This window comes from Epinephelus moara, chromosome 9 (genome assembly GCF_006386435.1).
Source record: "Epinephelus moara isolate mb chromosome 9, YSFRI_EMoa_1.0, whole genome shotgun sequence".
Taxonomy (NCBI): Eukaryota; Metazoa; Chordata; class Actinopteri; order Perciformes; family Serranidae; genus Epinephelus; species Epinephelus moara.
In genome coordinates this window covers 14,211,753-14,232,520 of record NC_065514.1, presented here as the reverse complement: position 1 = coordinate 14,232,520, position 20,768 = coordinate 14,211,753, and the positions used below count along the sequence as shown (strand labels likewise).

Here is a 20,768-nt window from a genome sequence, read left to right as displayed (position 1 = left end):
TTCGCTTTCAATACGCACAAAAATGGTGAGAAAAACCTTCAAATATTAGTTTCATTGTTTGACATAAATGATTAGATTTTCTAAATGTAGTTATTTTTAAAAAAAATAAATAAAATAAAGTCACTGACGGACAAACATGTTGTTTAAGTTTGAATTTGTTGCGTCAAAGTGGGGCCCCCTGACACCAAAGTCCCTAGCTGCTTTCTGTCTCCAGTCCGCCCCTGCCTACAGTCCCTCAGCATCAAAGCCCTCAGCCTGTCTAACTATGGCCGTGTGAAGCTCCATGAATATGAAGCAGGACTGAAACACACACAATGCCTCCTCTCCCTCTCCGGGATCAGTGCAGGAGTGTTGCTATAGGACCTGGAGGTCTATAGGGCAGGCAGGCGGGCTGGGGATCTGCGGGCTAGACGGCAGACTTACTTGTAACACAAGGTCCCTACACAGAATTAAGTACGCTCCACTGGACCCGAGTACGCGTCTTGTCCCCGCCCCCTCCCGACAAGCCACAGCATCCATCCTCACGCGCTCACACGCTGCGTGATCCCCATCACAAACCGAGAGCGGCGGCGGCGGCTTCGCTGAGCCGATGGAGTAGTAGTACTCGTAGTAGTGGGAGTGCGCACGGCTTCCTTTCGTCCCTTTTTCCTTCTCCTTTTCTTTCTTTCATGGATTCGCCTTTTCTCTGGAATACTGCTTCATCCCATCGCGGTAAGTGTGTGTGTGTGCGCGTGTGTGTGTGATGCCTGCAGATGCTGTGGGGGAGAAATAAGAGGAAACGGGACTGTGCAGCTATTGTCTGTTGCTGAGGCAAGTTCGGACCTCAATCAAGTCACTCTCAGCAGCCTCTCACATAAAACCAATCACAGCTCGCATTAAAGACGCGTCTGCAAACACGAGGAATACACTGGGACATTTATTTACTATAATGTTTTAATGATTATAAAGAATCGATATCGATATTTAGACAGACACCTGTCTCTAGCAGCAACAGTGACCGCCCTCCAGGGCTTATTTATGCCCCTACTAATGTGCATTTACAAATATTACGCGCGTCTGTGCCGTGCGCCCCGCGTTTACAGCACTTTAACAAAACATTGGTGCAAATGTTTTCGCTCTCGTTGCCGTGCAAATGTGTCTCCAGTCCAGGCAAGGAAAAATTCGGCCCATCTCCCCGCCCCCCAACATCACAGGGTGGCTATTGCTCCCCAACCAACCAACCAGGCTCCGTAGACATGCACAGCGCAGTTGATGCCTTTCAGATCACTGAAAGACTGAAATCCCATGCTTGTTAAGACGCCTTGTTGAGCCGTATAGGGTAATTAATTCAGTGCAGCGCGTGTCATCAGCTTCTCCTGATTGCTTCTTCTATCATCAGATTTCAGAAAACCAGAATGTGCATGTGCAGGCTTGGCCTCAGAATAGGAGAGAAGAGACGAACCTCATCTTCTGAGGGATCCTAAAGGAAACAGTGTGAACAGGGAGGGCTTCTTTGTGATAAATGTGTTTTGGTCCTCAATAACCTCATCATACAGCTGCTCTCTGGACAAAAATGCATGAGGAATATATTTCACTGTGATCTGTATTTAAGGTTGTGATTATAATAACACATTAGACTTAAAAATCTGGCGTGAAAAGCAACAAAATAAAACAAGTTATGCACAGATTTACAGCTGAGAGGCATTGCAGATGAGCTGAATTGCTCAGCAGACCGGTGCTCAAATGGTTACTGGCCCCTCACTGTAGCAGGAGTCAGTCTATTGTCTATAAAGTGCTGCTTATTCTCTAATCAATGGATAGCATTCCCTGTCTGTGTGCATTCACACTGGTGGGGATACATTCCTATAACAACCTGTCTGCGTGTTGCCATCTGTATCGAATCCTCCTCGTGTCCCTTGGCTGAGCGCTGCAAGTAAGATAGTATCACCCACCCAGAGAGGCACATATTTCCACCAGCTATTTGCAGCGGGCACCTGTGAATTGGTGCGTTTTGCTGTGTGTGTTTATATTTGACAGCCAGGTGTATTCGTGCTGGTCCCTGTAGTATAAGCAGGCAAAATGGTATTGTTCAGCAGACAGATGGCAGGTGGCTGGGCATCAGGTGAGCCTTTCCTCGGCTGTCAGCAAGGGCCCGCCGAATGCAAGAAACCTCTTGGCACACACCCACAGGCATGGTGGGTTCTACATATTGGCACAAGTGTGTGTGTCTGTATGTTGTATGTGTGTGTGTAAGAGGTCTCATTCTATACTGCTCATACAGGAGGCCTTGTTTTGCTGTAGGGTGCATGTGTGTGTGTGTGTGTGTTTGCTCTTCCTTGAAAGGTTATGTCACTTTTGACCAATGAGGTAGCAAAACAGGCTGAGGTCACAGTGACATCATCATGCCTGGCAATGATACACTGGAGTGATGTTCGCCTGTGACATCAGCAGCAGCATCAAGCACGCTGATGTGACCTCAGCTTCTGACATCAACACTTGTAACAAGTCATGATTGTTATACAATAATCACATGACTAAAATGACAAAGACTAAAACTGAATTTAAAATCAGATGTTAAAACTGTGACATAATAATCACAGTGATGATACTGATACATCTGATGTTAGTTTGAGTCTAGTTTTGTTTAACATGACTTAAAAGATTTTATTTTACTCTGTGTTAATTGAGGATCAGTCTAATATTGGTTTATTACACTGTCATGGACACACTGAATCTTTAGCTGTTTTAAACTTTGGTAAAAACACATTCAGAGGCTACTGTAATCACCATCTTTAGTGTGATCTGGCTCCATTTTTCATTATCATTAAGTTACGTTTTGATTTATTGCTCCATTTTGACTGTGGAGAAACATAAATGAATATTTTACAGCTGTAGTTTTTGTTTTTAAAATTGATTCTTTGCAATCTTTAGGCCTCTAATCAAATCCCATATTTGAATCAAGCCTTTCCACAGAGCTCCATCCCTGTCCTATGTTTTGGTTTGTTTTAATTTGGTCTGTCTCATTGTGCTGTGTTGTATTTTTACTAGATTTATTCAGTCGTTTATATGTTTCGTGTGTGTGTGTGTGTGTGTGTAGTCACTCTCTGACCAGACTAAAATGCAACATCTGCTTGGAGAAAATAGTGTCAGCGCCATAGATGCAGCAAGATATGNACTAGATTTTTTCAGTCGTTTATATGTTTCGTGTGTGTGTGTGTGTGTGTGTGTGTGTGTGTGTGGTCACTCTCTGACCAGACTAAAATGCAACATCTGCTTGGAGAAAATAGTGTCAGCGCCATAGATGCAGCAAGATATGTCACCGCCTAAGAGACAACCAACACAACAACATATAGTTCATCTCATCAGAGATCACACTCGGCCTTTTTATTTGCTCCTTCTCTTAATAGTTCTTTTTCCTCCTTTATGTCTATGCATTTGTGAAAATACATTGTGGTTAATCGTTCTTGAATTTCCACTGTCATAAATTGTAATTGTGCTTTGGCAACACATAAGGAATGTCATGCCAACAAAGCTCATTGAAGTGAATTGAATTGAGAAGCACTTTATACTGTAACTGTATTTTTGAAAAGTGCTACATAAATAAGGCTTTACTCTGCCCTACAAAGGCAGTAACTAGATTTCTGGTCAAAATTGAGTTATAGAAATAAATCTTTGGATATCTGTTCCATCTTGTGACAAAATTTCCTGATTTAATTTTGTTCTGTTATCGAAATAGTTTCTGCACTCTGCCTTGAATTCCTGGAGAATTGGAATTCTTTTTTTTTTTTTTAAGATTATTTCTGTGGGCTTTTTTTGCCTTTAATGACAGGACAGAGGGTGACATGGGGAGATAGAGAGAGAGAGTGGGGACTGACATGCAGCAAAGGGCTGTGAGCCGGATTCGAGCCGACACTATCCACTACGCTACCAACGCCCTGAGAATTGGGATTCTATTGGATTTTATGTCCCAGCTGACATTGGGTGAGAGGCAGGGTACACCCTGGACAGGTCACCAGACTATCACAGGGCTGACACATAGAGACAGACAACCATTCACACTCACATTCACACCTACGGACAATTTAGAGTCACCAATTAACCTGCATGTCTTTGGACTGTGGGAGGAAGCCGGAGTACCTGGAGAAAACCCACGCTGACATGGGGAGAACATGCAAACTCTGCACAGAAGGGCTGTCCGACTGAACCAGGAACAGAAAACAGTTTTCCTCATACTGAGAGACGATAAGACACTAAAATTGTAGGTCATAGGTCACATCAATGATCATGACTATTTCATCTTTTCTACCTTCACACACACACACACACACACACACACACACACACACACACATCTGGCTGGACAGTCAAAAAACGTTGAGCCATTTCCCTCAGTGTTAGCACAGTTACTGCAGTTAGCCCTCATAGGGAAGCTCACTGACTTACTTGTATGTGATATAGGCTGCAGCACATTTATCCCTGCCTGCCCAGCTTTTATAATACAGCTGCAAAACACGCTTGTCTTATCATCAGAACTGTCCAAGTGAAGGACAGCGAGAGTGGTGCTTGCAACGGAGTAGAACATCCCACGAGCTTTGACGAAATGAAATTCAGCTCTAGTGTATGATTACCTCTTCACACCGCGAGTGATAAATCAAAACATATGAGTGAAACGTAACATGCCGCAGTGTGTGTGTGAGCGAGTGCTCGGGGAAACTAGACACACAAACGCGTATCACTTCTGGCTATTTACAATAAAATGCTTCACTTATTTCTCGATGAGCACACAGAGCTGCTGCGATACATGTAACACATGGCAAAAAAAATTATAATAATGACAAGGTGCTGTTGTGAGATGTGTTACAAATTACAACAATCACAGGGAGACACCAGCAGATGCTTCATGTTAAAAGAAAACACACCATATAGTAGTGACGCTGCAGGAAGCGCTGACCTCTGAACCCAAGTCTGATATCCAACTCCTCCTCCACTCCCACCAGAGACTGGCTATTGATCACAAGCACACACACACATACAGACCGCCACACACATAAACCATTTCCACGGTCCATTGATAGCAGGTATTTGATTACCACAAGATGTGGGGGCAGTGTTATTAGAGCAGTGGGGGGTGTCCTGATTGGGCTATATATCCGTCACTGCGATGTCTCCAGGGAATGCTTAGCCCCAAGGTGAGATAAGGCATGCCTCTAGAGACAGAGTGGCCCTCCCCTTATCTATAAGGAGCCCGATACACGCGGCTGATACGGTGTCAGTGAGGAGCAGGAAGAATGGGCACGCCGGCGACACTTCATGAATATTTTCGCTCTCCTTGCCAGAGGCCACACAATACAGTTGCTGCTAATGTGGCTAAACATCTACATTTACAAGGATGCTTGATTAATTTGAGGGGAAAGTGGTACGTTTGTAAAGTGGAATGCGAGTACACAAACACACCCAGTATTTGTGGCATGCCAGAATGCAGCGTGAGCTTTTCAGCCCGGACTGGTGTATATAATTAGTTTGAATAGGAACGGGAGCTAATGGAGAAATACTTGAGATTGCAGCCAAATGTTCCTGCTGGCTGAGAGCCCCGGTTGTGTTTTTTAATACATGGTAACTGACCATATTAAGGCGGGATCTGAGATTGTTAATTTACTTGTTGGGTAAACACCGAAAACAGATCACGAGTTTCATTTAGAAATGTAAACACTACAGTTAGGTGAAGGGTAATATGATTGGTTTTCGTGTTAATCACTAGTTTCAAGTGCCACATGATAATTTTAATTTGTCCTACGAGCAGATATTGCAGCACTTTTTAAAATATATTTTCTGTTACACTTTGCTGGAACTGCTGAGCTTTCCTGGACAAAAAAAGTAGTGATCATACTGATAAGCAACAGCAAGTGAAATCATGTATCTTCTAGTATGCTCAGACAGAACGTGAAACACATTTTAGACGTGGCACAACTGTATTTCAGACAACTCACGTTTAAATGTTTAAATGCCGTCTAGATTCCGGCGTCATCGCTCCCTGCAGATATGTTTACATGAGATATTGGGGGGTGATGATTAAAGAGCGAAAGGGCAGGCAGCAGCACTGATGCAGGGCAGCAGCAGCATAGACGATGCAAAAGGAGAGCTGGGAAGCATTTGCAGCTTAAATAGACCGCCAGATTGGTAGGGTGTGTTTTGTAGATGACGTACGGGGAGTGACGTATGGCGTGTGTGTGTATGAATCAGTGCAGCTCGAGTTGACTGCCTGAACTCCATTTATGTAATACAGAACAGATAGACTTCCCAGGCACGGTGTGTGTGTGTGGTGCTAGCTAGCTACTGCTAATGTTTGCACAGTTGATACATTGGTTGTTTGGGGCTAATTAACACAGACTACCAGTTGTTGAAGTAAGGAACAGATCCTAGTAGATGTACAGGTACAACAATGCACAAATACTCCATTACAAGTCCTTCATTCAAAATCCTACTTAGGTAAATGTGCCAAAGTATTATAAGCAAGTTGTACTTAAAGTATCAGAAGTGAAAATCCTGTACGTTAGACCAGTGGTTCCCGATTTAGCAGTCAGGGCCCCTTTAAAGGCTGAAAAGTTACATCTGAAGCTTTGTGAGATGATTAATGGGGCAGGAAAGAAGAGAAACAAAAGCTCTCCCAGCTATTATCATTAAGTTTAGCTTTGCTCATTATTAGCTTGTAACTAGCGTTCAGTGGTCTGGACCACTCTGCAGTAGGAAGGATGGCGAGGCGTTCGGGTGCCGTTCACCAACAATGACTTTATTGCGATCTTAACCATAAAACAATAAACATGGCCTTCTCATGAATCTAACAGTCGTCCTGAGCTTATCTAGACACTTAATTCTACTGCTAGCACCTCATTTGCTGCATGCGTCTTCACCATGACACCCTGAGAGAGCTGCTTCCCTCCACATACAGTACACCGAAGCACACGTCCCAGGCTCACAGGTTACCCACAAGGCCACAGTCCTTAAAGGGGAAAAAGGGTGAGCCGTTTTTTTTTTGTGTGAAATATTAATCATAAGGATTATTTTACCTAGAGATGCACCATGTATATTGGGGTGATAAATTACTGGCGGACAATGGGACATTTTTATAATTATGCATTATACCGATAATTAGAATTGTAGCTGATAAATAGTGCCGATAATACGAAGCCAGACTGCTTTCAGTGACTTAACAAGGGCAGCATCTACACACCAGAAACATTGGCTGGTGGTATATGTACCTTGCCAATAAACACAGAGGAGAACAACAACAACTGCAGCACGCTGTCCAGAGGGCGAAACATGTCGAGGTGTTGACGTCTTTCACAGTTCCAGAGGAAGACAGAAGACAGGTTGTGCCAAGGGTCTGATCTCCGACCACCCAATTTTAGGGTTATATGGAGACAGGGGCGTTGAGGGAAGGCCATTTGACATTACCCCAGAAAATCTCCCTGTTTCACAGCCTAATGTCAGCAGGTATGGAAGAGTCAGAACTGTTCTTTGTTTTTGTTGTATGAGCAATAGTGATGCATGGTTGATTTGGTTAGGTCAGAGCTATGGAATATTAAATCATCCATATTTTCTCACTACATCTAAGCCTTTCTTACCCTCAGGTGGACATAAACTACACTTCTTAAAATATAAAAATGTCAAATAATCGGTTATCAGCCATGAGATGCAGGTAATTATTGGTTATTGGAATTGGGTGAAAAAATCCATATCGGTTAAGGCTTAAACGATTAGTCGACTAATCAATGACTAGTAAAATACTCTGTGACTATTTTAGTAGTCGACTAATTGGTTTGAGTCATTCTTCATAGAAAAGTACTATAAAAGTACCCCAAAATACTCTTATTGCAGCTTCTTACGTTCAGATATTGGCAGCTTTACACACTCTCCCATGACGGTGAACTAAAACCCTTTGGCGTGAGTACGAAACAAGACATTAGATGACATAATTTTGGGGTTTGGGGGAGAAAGGCCGACATTTTTCAATATTTTAACACATTTTTCGATAAAGTGATAAGTCGACTAATCTAAGAAATAATCGACAGATTAGTTGACAATGAAAATATCGATGCATCCTAATTTGACCTTTTTAGGCCTTAAGCACTTATTTCAGTTATCTCATCTTGAAAGTGTAGAGGGGAAATGTTCCTTGGGTGTAACTAAGTCCTACCCTGGAAATCCAGACCCAAATCTAGAAAGATTTAGGGTCTGTGCTGTCGCCATCTGTTTAGCTCGCCTCTGGCCCACCTATATCAGATACACCGATGTGATTGGTGCAGCTCGGCTCCAAGGGCATGGGTAATGAGCATCATTACTGATTGCCAGAGTGACTCGCTGAGCAAATTCAAATTGTGCTCTCGCGAGAACTCTGGATTTCCAGGGTAACTAAGTCCTAAACATCTGGAAAAAAACAAGGGGCCGCTACTATACACACTGTTTTTTTTTAAGGGGTCACAAGCCATTAGGTTTGGAGGCACTGGTTTAATATTTAGTGTTTTTATGAGTTTATCGTTGTGTAAAATCTAATCTGTAAATTAAGTACAATCAATATCTGTCAAATAAATGTAGTTGAGTAAAAAGTATGTTGTTTCCATCTGAAATGTTGTGAGGAATAAGTATAAAGTAACATAAAATACAAATACTCAAAGTACAAGTACATTCTGTCAAAAGTCTACTTCACTACAGTGCTTATGTTAATGGTTAATTTCCATCACTGCGGACTACACAGACAGTCCAGTGGTCAAATTTGTGCAGATTATGCTTTGCGGTCCGTCTGAACACATTTTCCTCTGAAGCAGTTGGACAGACCTCACAGCTGCTGTGAAACTAGCAGTTTAGTTCTGCACCGCTTGGGCTAAAAAGTAGCTCTACGTCTGAGTATTGTTTGAAATGTATTGCTGCTAGTGCTGATTGGCCAGAAGAGTCAATTTTTTTCAAATCTTGAATGTTGCAGCTGAACACATTTTCTTTTAGGTTGGTAAAATTGTGATTAATGAATGAAAGAATGTGTTAAAATTGTCTACTAGGCATTCAGTGCAAACTTTCTCAACCATTTTCATCACTCTGTGCTACAGATAAATCCAGTCTGTACCGAAAGACATCCAAGTTTGATATCTAGTTAAGACTGATCAGTCAAAATGGTCAGCATCCAATCAAACATTAACTTGGTGGATGGCTTCATGAGATTAGTCGTCATCTTTTCAGCCTCCTCACTATGAGTTTAATGATTCAGTGGTTTGTGAAGTTGGCGACAATCATTTGGTCGTGGTCATGTCTGCAGAAGCATCCTCTAGCTGTGTGATAGGAGGTTAAGATTAAGGTGAAGAGCCTTTCTATATACAGTATCTTTACACAACACATGTGCTTGTGAATTAAATGTTTGCAAGGATGATGAGAAGCCGTAATAGCATGATATTGCAGGAATACAGAGAAATCTCAGAGGGGAATGACTTCTTTATCTCCAGCTGGGTCAGGATGACAGTGCTGTGATGGTTCTGACGGTTGTTATTGGGCTGAAAAATAGCTGAACGCTCGGAGATCAAGAGCCTGTTTGATCTAAATATAGATTGAAATCTGGAGATGTTACAAGGCAGCGTGACAAAAAAACTTGCACAGCGTCATTCAGCATTCAACACACAGAGTCAAAACACACAGAGAAGCCTCGGAGGACTCGTGGAAATGCATTTTCCCAACTTAAGAATTTACATTCATACATATGCAAATTTACCTGGAGCACTTGCAGTTGTTTACTAATGGCATGTGTTGGGATGCAAAGCAACGACCGCCACTCCTGCAGCATTAATTCAGTGCATTAGCTTAACCAGAAGTGTTGGTTTTAAAGTGGAATTTGATTTATAAGGAATACAATATTATGAACTGTCATTTAGCCTTAAGCATCCCTGTGAGGAATCAATAATAAGTCAATAAAAGTAGATGTACTGAGACGGAAGCTTAAACCAAAAGTGAACCGAGAAGCTTTATTAAGGCGTCAGCGCAGAGGTATGACGTTAAGGCAAAATGATCAAGACTGTGTTGATGAGCTAAAATGAGCTTCAGAGACAAGTACGACTTTGCTTAATGTGGAAAAAGACGCAAGGTTGAAACTCAGGCCAGCAGCTGAGGCAAACCCTTGATATGCGGAAATACAGAAATGTGTTTGAAGACTTTACACGTTGCTGGTTAGGAGTACCTAGAGAAAATAAAGCTTAATATCTCCTCAGCTCTTCTCTGCTGTGTCTTCATTCACTGTGAAGTCTTTCTCTGGGGACATGTTTCGTTTCTTAGTTTGAGAAGTTGTGATTCTTTTCTTGAAGGATATTCCTGAAGTTTTGATTCTTTTATAACAGGATATTTCTAATCTTTTCCTCTCAGAGTCTTTTAGTTTCTGATCTCATCTTACATGTCTCTGTGTTTGACATTCCCGTGTCCTCTACTGTGTGTCATCGCCAACTTTTCCAGCTAAGCTTTCTATTGTAAAAGACAAAAAAGTGATTTCCATAGCAATTCCTCACCATCAAGTGATACTAATCTTCATTGTGGTAAGCATTGGTTTCATTATTGCTATAAAAAACATCCATTAAACACATATTAAAGACACACAGCTCTGTCTGTCATAATTATATTATTCTTTATTCCTTATTCGGATTCCCATTAGCTTCCACAAAGTGGTCGCTAGTCTTCCTTGGAGCCACTCATGAAACAACATCAAAAATACATCAGTTTAAATCACACAGTATCAATGAGACAGTAACATTCAATATCAGTCAATATTAATACAAAAAAATGTGTAAAAAACAAAACTGTCACAAACTCACTGTACCAAATAAATTAATAAAAATGTTCCAGAACTGCTATAGCAAAATTCATCAGTGTTAGTTTAAGTGACTTCTTGAAGGTCTATCTATTATTAATCTGTCTAAAGCTGGTAGGGAGCTCATCCCAAGCTCAGACCCCTCTATAAAGAACGGTTCTCCATTTCTGTTTCTATTATGCTATTTTATGATCTTTATATTGTTTATTACAATTATTTCTGGGACAATATTTATGATATATATCCACTAACAGTAGCCATCATGACAGGTCCACACCCAGCAAGTTTCAATCATGTATGTTTTTAAAAACAAGGGGCTCTGAAGAGCTTCAGAGCGTGTACCACTGATTTAGGATTGCATTCCTGTACTGCTGTTTTAAAACAAATGATCTCACTTGATGCAGCTGAACCAGAGATAATGTCTTTTTTTTATTCCCTATATATTCTTCTTTCTTGTGTAAACCTGGTAGCCTGGTAAGACCATCCTATGACGCTAGCTCAACATTCTGTTTCGCTCACTGTGTCAATCTGGACTCAGTGAAACGCCAGAATTCGAATTAAAATCCCCTGATTCGCACGAACTAAAATATGCTCGCTTTAGCTGGGTTTTCGTTGATTCGAAAAAATGTTGATTCGCAAAACGGGGGATGGAAACAGTTATATTCGAATTAAGTCTGACGTAGCGCACCTCTCTCCATGGTGATATCCACACTCCGAGTCGGGAAGGCGGTAATGCATTTACAAGCTGGTTGCCAACCGCCAGAAAACGTAGAAGAAGAAGAATGCGAGACTTGTTTTGTTTCCGGTTCTGCGGAAAACTCGCCAACTCACCAAAGTCCGTATATTTAATGGAAACACACAGGATTCGTATTTCTTTTAATGCGCATTTCCCAATGATTCGAATCACTTTTGGATGGAAACATAGCTACTGTAACAAAACACCAGGGAGCATCTTCTTTATCACCAACGGAGCCAGTTGCTGAATCAAGCTTTTGCCAAATCCAGTCAGAAGAACGGTGAAATATGTCTCTTCCCCTGAGAAACTTTACTTATTGCTGTTTACTCTACTAATGTTGAGTGTTGTCAACTATGGTTAGGATCCCTCATTGGCCTTGACTGGATTTTAATTTCTGGCAAGTCATCTGGCGTCTGTCACACAATGTGTAGAGTAAAAAGATGATATCTCTGGTTCTGGTTGTGAATCTGTCCATCATGGGTCTGTCAGTGTTATAGGAGTGCAGTGCAAAATCAGTGGCGCAGACTCTTAAGGTAATCTTCCGGCAGCTTGTGAGACTTCTTGAAGGACATAATCCCTCACCAGCTTCCCACACCCGAACACAGGCAATTAATTGTGTCTGTCGGAATGCGCGACCAATCCGAGGGCTTGAACCTGCGTCTCTGTCTGTCGTCTATTATGTGGATGAATGAGAGCTTTGCTTTGGCACCATCTGTGTGTCAACACAGCGAGCTAATGAGATTTGATTTCTACCGCTGAAGTTGTTGACGATCTCCGGCAAGGTAAAAGTTCGACATATTTCCTGTGAAAGTGAATTAGAAGTGAAAATAGTGTTGCTCAAATCATATTTTCTGTATATTAATATAGAGTATTTTTGTTTATAATAGGTCTCAGGACACTTTTTAATCATGCATTTGTATCATATTGCATGGGCGTGTTATTGATTCTTATTTTGTTTCCAAAGAAATCAGAAAATCAAATAAAAGCTACACTCTGAACATCTTCACTTTGAAAATGTAAGAAACAGTGTTAGTCTTTAAAATCCATACACTGTTTGGTGAAGACTAAATATAACTTTCCATATGTGCATATGGTAGGTGTGATATGTGGAAGAGGAGCCAAGAACTGATGCTGCCAGTAAGAAAAGAAAACACACACATTGAGACCTTGCCTGTAATTCTTGCTGAAAAATGACAAGCAGCATGTCCCAGAAGAGGTAGCAAAAGTTCCTCTCCCCCAAATGAACCACCTTCTGAAACATGATTTACGCCCCACTTTATCTTTTTGCCTCCTCTGTTTGTCTTTCTCATGTCTCCTCTGTTCCTCACTCTCCCGCTCCTTTGGCTCTATCCGCTGTGAGTCACTGTCCTGTCTGATGTTGAGCTCTGAGGGGAGATGGGAGAGGGAGGACGACAGTGTTATTTTATGTTAACACAGTTCTGTGTGCATGATAGAGCGAGTTCATCACGGCCCGACAGAGTTTGGATTGATTGCCTTTAAACAAAAGTAGCGCAAAGGTACTGAAATTGATAAGTCATGGCACTGATGGAAGTTGTGCTGATTTGTCAACAAACGCTTTGTGAGAAAACCCATTATTATTGTTTTTGGACAGAAAAAAAAATAGATTAATTTCCCCACAAATCGCTTTCAAGAAAGCCACAAGGGAAGCATGAAAACTGCCTATTTATAGCAACAAAGATGCTCTGCTGGCAAGAGTGGCAGCCATGGGACAGCTCTGTGTCTGAGAGGGAGAGTGTGTGTGTGTGTGTGTGTGTGTGTGTGTGTGCACAGCCGTGCAGTCAGCAGATGAGGAATTTAAAATGAGATCTATGCACCTTGTTGGCCATGAACCTTTTCCTCAGTTATGATTTCAGGGGGAAGTCTTGTGGAAAAGGAGATTTATGGTCTGTGAGGGTTGTATAATGAATGTGGAAAATAACCCTTTGGTGACAGTGGGAGCATTTTCAGCAAAGAAGAATTTGTCTGTCGTCAAATATAAAAGGCATGACGGTGTGTGTTGGTTTGGACACAGGCTGGCATGCTGAGTTTTTTCAGCAAGCATGATATTTGCTTTTTATGGAGGAAAAAAATAGGGTGCTGTTACTGTTGGTAGCACCTCAGTAACCTATTGAAACCAGCAAAGATAATATTACTGTAATATTTATGTGGTTGTTATACATATAATGGGAATGCTTTTTGAACAGGTCAGTGTCATCAAAAGCTTTTCTGTCTTTAAGCAGAAGAGTCTTTGGTGTCATAATTTATAGAAATAGCATAGACATCATTTAGTGTGAAAGTTAAAGGTATAATTTGACATTTTGGGAAATATTCTTATTTGCTGTCTTTCAAATATCAGCAGTCAGCTACTTTAGCTTAGCATTAAGGCTGGAAACAGTGGTAAGCAGCTAGCCTGGTTCCATCCAAAGGTAACAAAGTCCACCTACCAGCTCCTCTAAAGTTCACTAGTTATCACATTGTGTCTCATTTGTTTTATAAACGACAATATGTGGATTTTACGGGTGATTATGGGCCAAACTATTTCTCGGACGAGTGCAGAAACTTCCAAGAGTAACCTCAAGGTGACAATAAGACTCCAGACAAAGGAGATATGATGTCTTTCACTGCTGGCTGAAGGAGGACTCAAATGCAGAATAACAGGCAGGTTGAATTTTTAAGAAAAAGTGAGCTGATAGAAAACATCTGGTACAGGCGGGTAACTAAAAGTCCAAATGAAAGCCGAACCAAAACTAAACTAAAAACCAACTGGGATTATACAATGTACTCAAATCTGAAATCCAAACAGAACACCAGACAGGAAACGGAGCAGGGAATGACACCAAGAACACAGGGGGGTGAGCACAGGGATGAACACAGGATAAATGCAGGCGAACTGACAATGAACAAAGGGAAACACACAGGTATATACACAGAACACTAATCACAAGAACGAGACACAGCTGGAGCAGGAGGACATGGGCAAAAGGAGGGAAATGGAGATTGGCTAACAACAAGGGTGTGGAGGGGAACACCAGGGTGGAGCAAACAAGACTAATACAGAACAGGTGTGAAGGGAAGACTCTGGGAACAGGGAAGGACTAACGAGACAGGTGTGTCAGAAAACAGGCGGGAAAAGACACAAAGACAGGAAGTACAACCAGACACAACACGTGAGGAGAGAAGCTACAAAATGAAGCAGGAAGCAGATTAAACATTAATGAATAACATGAAACACGGAACACAAAAGAAAACTCCAAAACGAAGTCCATAGGATAACAGATTATAAACACACCCAGAATTGTGGCATCTAGAGCCCAGCCTATAGTGGCGCCTTAAAGGGTATGCAGTGACGGCAGTGATGGCAGCTGGAATCGGGCCATCTGATTTGGCCCGATTCTGGAGCGTCATTCATGCCGAGTCTCAGCCGAGTGAGGGGACTGGATGTGGCCGGATGTATGTTTTATGGCATGCCGAGTTTGGGCCGAAGCTGGACCAGGTCATTTTTGATAACGGCCCATTGATGGCAGTGTCAGCAGTCCGAATACGGCTACCGCACGTGGCCTGGCTAATTTCATCCAGTATGCCAAGTTCAGGCCGATTCTGGGCCAGGTCATTTTGTCTACCTGGGTATAATTTTGGTATATTTTAGCCTGGGCTCTATTTCCCATGTTTTTTGTCTATGTGACGAATGAGAACAACAGTTTTTGAAAGTCGTGAGGTATTAAAATAGCCTGCGATGTAACCATTGGGGGCATGTTCGCACCGTGCGCTTGTTTTTGCCACTGACAGGCTCAGATTATCAACATTACAGAAAGGATCAATATACATAGACCTTTTTGTTAAAGAGTATAAAGTTTCAGAAACATTTAATTCACAAAAGCTGTCTTGGTTTGTCTTTCTATGTTTCCAACAACCATCAGTTAGATATAAAAATATGCTAGCTCTGTGGATGCTAAAATTAGAGCTTATTTAAATGGAGTCTGGGGGGTTGGTGATGGCGATTTCAAGGCTGGTTCTAGTTAAACAAAAAGGATCTTACTCTTCATGGAAAGTATCCCTATAGAGACAGAGCTTTTTTGTTAATGTTGTATGAGGCTAAGAATAATAATCTGAAGCCTGTCAGTGGCAAAAACAAGCACTTGGAGTGGATGTAAATGGACAGCGCACAAATGCTCCAAGTGTTTACATTGCAGCCAGTTTTGTTGCTCCTGGCTGCAGCTCTCACCTCAATACTGGACCAGTTTCAAAAATTGTTGTTCCCATTGGTCACTTAGACATGAAAACATGGGAAAATAGGGTCCAAGTCGAAAAATACCAAAGTTACCCTTTAAGATTGCCTGTTATCTCTAACTAACAGGCCAACCCCCCCCCAAATATTCTGACCACTGGTTTTGAAGTGCAGCTTCAAAATTGTGGCATTTGTAAGAGTTCAATCACTGATGCTCCTCCGTTCAAGTACAGAGGGACTGAAGGGCACAGGGCTCCACCTCCACCATGCTGGCAATGATAAGCGACGGTAATATTTCCCCTGTTCTATCACCAAACTCTGTCACTGTGACAGTTTAGTCCCATTCAGACATTCAGGCAGAACAACTCAGCTGGAGACCAGGAGATGGTCAATCAGATGATATTTCTGGGCTCAATATTTCACAGCGAGCTCTTGCCGTCTCTGAGAGGAGAGCAGTCACGTCTAGACAAAGTCATCACAGGCCGGCTGAGTGGAGAGGAGAGACTGATGAATCCTGACAAGGCCTGTAGGCTGCTCGTTTGATGAGCTCGCCTCTGGGAAGACGATCTGATCACCTTTCATCCGACTGTAATTAACTGGCTCTTGGAATTGGAAGAAAAATGCTCCTCGGTTATGATCTTTGGAACATCTTTTGAAACCGTGATGTCTCGGGGCGAGAGAAAAAGAGAAATCATGTTAAGGCTTTACTGTGACTAGGTCCGATTGTTCAGCGCTGTGACTCGTCAGAGCTGTGAGGCTGCTCTGGTGAGTGAGAAATAAGCAAATGTAGTGTAAACTCTTTGACACTGAGCGCGGCCCCCTTAAATTTTCTGATTCAAATCATCTGTCACACAGCCCCCAGTCAAATCATCAAGCTCACAGTCCAACTGTCAGATTGCCAGTTTTTTTGGTCTATTCCCTCTGCAGCATTGCCCACAGAAGGACGCAAAAATAAAAGCTTAGACTTTACAGTTTGTCAAAAATAGACCACATGTCTCAAAAGACTTAAGATTTGTAGTTACTTTGAGCATCAGAAAAGGAATAAATACGACCAAATCACAAATTCTAGCTATTTATGTTCCTACAAAATAAAATACAACTTGAGACTTGGCACAATGTTTTGCTTTGAAATGACTGTATGTTGTCATTGCACTACAATAGACCTCTTGGTAGTAGTATTCAGTGTTTGAGTAGCAATAATGATGTTATGAGTGCAAGAAACAGTCAGAGAAACCAAACATCATCACTTACATAGTTGTAATTTGGTTCAATTGCCTTCCTTCTGTTTATTAGAGATTTTACAGATTTATAACGAGGAACTGACAAAATTCATGAAGCAAGCACGGCACAAACCTTGATTTATTGATTGATCAGGAAACATCCATGGTTGTTTGCTGGGCTATCTGCTTGCCTAGTGGTTAAGATATGTACTGCATACTCTGACTGCAACATCCCCAGGTAGACCTTTGTTGCATTTCATCCCCTTTACCCATGATACGATACCCTGGAAATCCAGAGTTCTCGCGAGAGCACAATTTGAATTTGCTCAGTGAGTCACTCTGGCAATCAGTAATGATGCTCATTACCCATGCCGTTGGAGCCGAGCTGCACCAATCACAACGGTGTATCTGATATAGGCGGGCCAGAGGCGAGCTAAAGAGATGACGACAGCGCTGCGACGACAAAGTCCGGAATCAGTCAGTAAACATTGCAAGATGGCTACGGATGAACACTAGTTGTTTGAATCGGCTTTGGCCGCTACAATGAACGAGTTAGACTTGGCTTTTTCTTTAAAAGAGGAACAGAAGACGGCGCTCGAGTCTTTCCTTTGCAAGAAGGACGTTTTTGCTGTTTTGCCGACCGGATACGAGTCTAATCTACCAGTTAGCTCCGCTGGTAGCTAAGCTCTGGATACGTCACCCCGTGTATTGTTCTGATTGGTCGTAGTGTTATCCAATTGTGTGCAGTGATATTTACAAATGCATGCTTGGTGCTGCCCCTCGAGTTGGGCCATTTGCATTACTCAAAGCCAGATCCTAAATCTTTCTAGATTTGGGTCTGGATTTCTAGGCTAATGATACGATACGATACGATACGATACGATACGATCAGCAGATGGATTTACTTAAGCTCTTTAATTCATGCTAGAATCTCGCTTCTATTACAACAAAATCCTGTGGTTTCTTTAATACCATTAACAAACCGTACCAGAGTCAAATTGGGAAAAGACTAGTCTGTGACCTTTTTTGAGTAACAGCCTAAACAAACCGAACCAAATGGTCAAACATAACCACGTTTGTTTGAATCATATCAAACAGGTCAGGTGTAAAATCAAACTTAAAATGTCAATCACTTTTATGAAACTCCCACTTGTTAAAGTGTAGAACTGATACTGTTAATGTAGACCAGGGGTGTCCAACTCATTTCACTTCATGGGCCACATACAGTCCAATATGATCTCAGATGGGCTGGACCAATAAAACCATCGCACAATAGCCTATAAGTCCATCAGCGCCAATATTTTCCCTTTTCTTCGGTACGTTCTGTAGATGTTCATCCTTACACAGAACAGGTGAACAGCCTGAGATGTCTTCAGAAAAACAAGTAACAGTATGTTTCAGTTTTTCCACACTCAGTCAGTCGATTTCTCACTATCTTGACACTTGCATTTATCCACACATTTCCTGATACAGATTCTTTTGAACTGAAGCTGCTGATTGACAATATTATGCACAATGTTCAGTATCTTTAAACACAGCCACAGTAAGTATTCATTGTTATATCAGAGAACTCCTGCCTCTGAAGCAGAATCTTACATAAAGTACGCATTGTTTAATTTGCTCCGGAAACCTGGCACCTCTTAGTCTAGTCATTATGTGGGCCGGATTAGACCCTTTGGCGGGCCGGTTCCGGCGCATGAGCTGTATGTTTGACACCCCTGGTGTAGACAGAATCACCGTAATGTCATGCTAGCAACCATCATTCACTTCTGGGCAGACAACTGGCAGTTGATTTCAAATGGGGATATATGCAAAATTGATCAGCGTGTTTATTTCTGGAATAATTTTAAACTGTAACGTTCAAATATATTTAACCACGGTGGTCTGACCTATCTAATGTTTCTGCTGTGTGTATTTTATGCACTGTGTTGCTTTACTAGTCTCTGTCCAGCACAGAGAGTAAGCGATATACTGCTGTGGATGTTGGCTGCGACAAAACACATTTTAGTCCTCTAAAAAGAAGGACCTAAGAAAATCCACAGCAGTTAAGTGTATGCTGTATCTGAAATATTTACACCACTTTACCTTACACACAAAGTAATGGAGGCAGTGGTTTAACAGCAACTCCAGTGTTCTGTGAAGTAAAATTACTGTTTTGTCATTGGAATCTGATGGCTTTGAGATAACAGCTTTCCCATCGGGAATCGCTGGCAAGGTAAAGCAGTGAAAATATTCTAAATATAGTGTACACTTAAACTGATTTTTTAGGTGAGCTTTTTTTTCCAGGTGGCTAAAAATGAACCAATAGAGGCAGCAGTTGCTCAGCGACGTTTTATTTTATCTACGTGATGCAGGTTTTTTATTACCTGGTCTATAATTAATTTCTGTTTTTGATTGTATTTATTCATGGATATATGTTTTATATTATGTCTTGTGATATACTGTGCTTTACAGGTTGTTGTGTACATGATGTATGTTGTGTATGTAATATTATATTGCATTGTGACTTACCCAGTGAGCCCTATCCCTTCCTTTTCTCTGAAATTATAATCTCTTGCTCATTACAGCTGTATATACAGAACAGTGCTGTAGATTATGGAAAAACCTCAAATCATATTTTCCACTGAGATAAAAATCACAGTTGGCTACATGAACTCTTTCCATTTGACTGGCTTGATAAAAGCGTGGCTCAGTGGAGCAAGCTGCAGAAATGATGAATAATTGAGCTCCTGTTGGTGGTAGTAGAGAAAATGTGAAAAAAAAGGCACATATCTTGGCATATTGGAAGTATAACACGTTAATGTGATTATTATGGCCATTTAATTTTGGGGGCTTTTTTAACCACATTACAAACATGACTATTCAATTTCCTCTCTGGAGTTGATGCCTCCCAACCTGCCATCATCTGAAAAGTCACTGAGTCACTGGAGGCCGATTACACTGTTAATGTGCACTGAGACGGATCACAAGGATGTCTGGCACTAGTGTTTTTTATAAATTTACTGAAAGCAGTTAAATTTACATGGCACGGACGACTTTTACTGTGGGTGTTCGCAGTTCCAGTGAAGTGTGAGACCATCCGTCACCTGGAAAACTTTACTTCAACCCAACAGCTATCCACCCCGCTGCAGAGGCCATGAGTCTCTTCAAGCTCTGTAGTTGACACTAATTTGATGATTGCACTGATGTTTTGCAGGTAATTAAGATTAAGTGTTAGTTCTGCAGCTCCATCACCTGAAGTCACACATGTAGTAATGTCATCATGTGTTGACTGACGGCTGTGGTTACCATAGGGTGTGCTTGGCCCAGCAACATGACAAAATATTTGAGGGAGTTTCTGCAGCTGCGGGAATTTTTAAGTCCCAGCAGTGAGGTTTTGGAGTTATGTTATTTGTCATGTGATGCTTGATAAATGTATACACAATGTTATTACACGTCTTGAAACAAAAAAAAAAAAAAATCATTACTAAATATTGTGATTTAATGACATTTATGAAGCATTTTATGGGTCCAAACACCATTTTTGTTCATGTCCCACAACCTTGTTCTCAATGTTGAGATATGTAAAATTAGCTAATTTGTTTACAATATGGGGGCAGCACGGTGGTGTGGTGGTTAGCACTGTCGCCTCACAGCAAAAGGGTTCCCGGTTCGATTCCGGGTGTGGGAGCCCTTCTGTGCGGCGTTTGCATGTTCTCCCCGTGTCAGCGTGGGTTCTCTCCGGGCACTCCGGCTTCCTCCCACAGTCCAAAGACATGCAGGTTAATTGATAAC

The 20,768-nt window shown here is 41.7% G+C and overlaps 1 protein-coding gene across 3 annotated transcripts in view; it reads left to right on the top strand.

The window, feature by feature from the left end:
• The first annotated feature begins 468 nt into the window (after positions 1-468).
• plppr1 (phospholipid phosphatase related 1) overlaps positions 469-20,768 on the top strand; it is an 83,351-nt gene continuing 63,051 nt past the window's right edge. The window contains exon 1 of one of the 3 annotated variants that reach the window (XM_050052585.1): positions 469-711. The gene's annotated coding sequence lies outside the window, so the exon portion shown is untranslated. The remainder of the gene's footprint in view (positions 712-20,768) is intronic. The other 2 variants (XM_050052584.1, XM_050052583.1) reach the window with 2 other exon arrangements.